The sequence below is a fragment of the Oryctolagus cuniculus genome, chromosome 11 (genome assembly GCF_051225735.1).
Source record: "Oryctolagus cuniculus isolate XC-2025 breed Fujian yellow rabbit chromosome 11, ASM5122573v1, whole genome shotgun sequence".
Classification (NCBI taxonomy): domain Eukaryota; kingdom Metazoa; phylum Chordata; class Mammalia; order Lagomorpha; family Leporidae; genus Oryctolagus; species Oryctolagus cuniculus.
The window spans coordinates 29124312-29125154 of NC_142877.1; positions in this window are offsets into that span (position 1 = coordinate 29124312).

Genomic DNA, 843 nt, shown 5'->3' on the forward strand with positions numbered 1-843 from the left:
ATATTTCTACTTGTCAAATAAATTAAAAAAAAAAAAACTGAAAAAAAATCTCTGTAGCTCTGCCTTTCAGATAAATAAATAAATCTTCTAAAAATCTCTTGGTTCTTCTCTCTGCTGTATACTGTTCCACAGTGTGTGTAGTCCAGTTTGTCTCTCCAAGCGCCTCCGGATGGCCGTTTGAGTTGATTCCCGAGTTTGCCTATTAGGAATAAAGTCAACAGGAACACTTCCTAGTGTGCGTTTCCAGGTAGATGTATACTCCGGAGTGGAGGTGCTGGATCAGAGTTCGCCTAGCTTTAACTTTCCTAAGAACTGTTGATCGTTTCCCCAAATCTTCTAACCTCCCTTTAAAACAGGGAGAATAAGGCTATTGTGCCTGATTATCGTGAGGGTAAGTATGAGGCTATACGCCAGGGACCTGGGATGCAGTGGGCACTGGGTAGTCTCGGGCACCGCGGCGGGGCACTCACGGCCCACGCACCTGCCGGGCCTCCGGCTACCCAGTCGGCGCTACCCTGCTACGCTGGGTCACCTCACCAGACACTGGCGCCACTGGGCCTTTGCACAGCACCCGCCGCTTACTGAGCACCAACTGTGCGCCAAGCCTGGTGCTGGAGACACAGGAGGACCCTCCCCAGAGGGACACTTCCTCGCTCGGAAAGTGCGGGGGAGGCAGTCCCAGCCCGCCGGGGGAGTCCCCGGTAAGTTGTTCCAGACGAATAAGAGAAGAAAGGCACCCACTCCCCCGCGCCGGGCGCAGTGATCCAGCGCAGCCCGCGAGGCCGGTCTCCCGCGCGCCCGGGCCCGCAATGGCAGGCTGAGCGACCGCCCCGCCGCGCAGCC